This window comes from Arachis ipaensis, chromosome B06, assembly GCF_000816755.2.
Source record: "Arachis ipaensis cultivar K30076 chromosome B06, Araip1.1, whole genome shotgun sequence".
NCBI classification, from domain to species: Eukaryota; Viridiplantae; Streptophyta; class Magnoliopsida; order Fabales; family Fabaceae; genus Arachis; species Arachis ipaensis.
The window spans coordinates 32,056,169-32,056,421 of record NC_029790.2 but is presented as its reverse complement, the minus strand read 5'-3'; positions in this window follow the sequence as shown (position 1 = coordinate 32,056,421).

Below are 253 nucleotides of genomic sequence, written 5' to 3'. Positions count from 1 at the left end.
TTCATTTAAATTATGAAATTAAGTCTGGACAACTTACCTAAATAAAATGTCTACAACTTTTTATATTTTTATAGAAACTGCGAGATGATACAGTGGATGATGAATTGCATGTAAATTGTTACAGGGCGTAAAATTACGATGGGACACACGTGAGGAGAAATCTATCCCATTTCTAAACGAACTCAACAATAAATAAATCTGTGACATCTCTGTAACGTTTTCTTTACAAATGACACATTGTAGAAATCGCAGC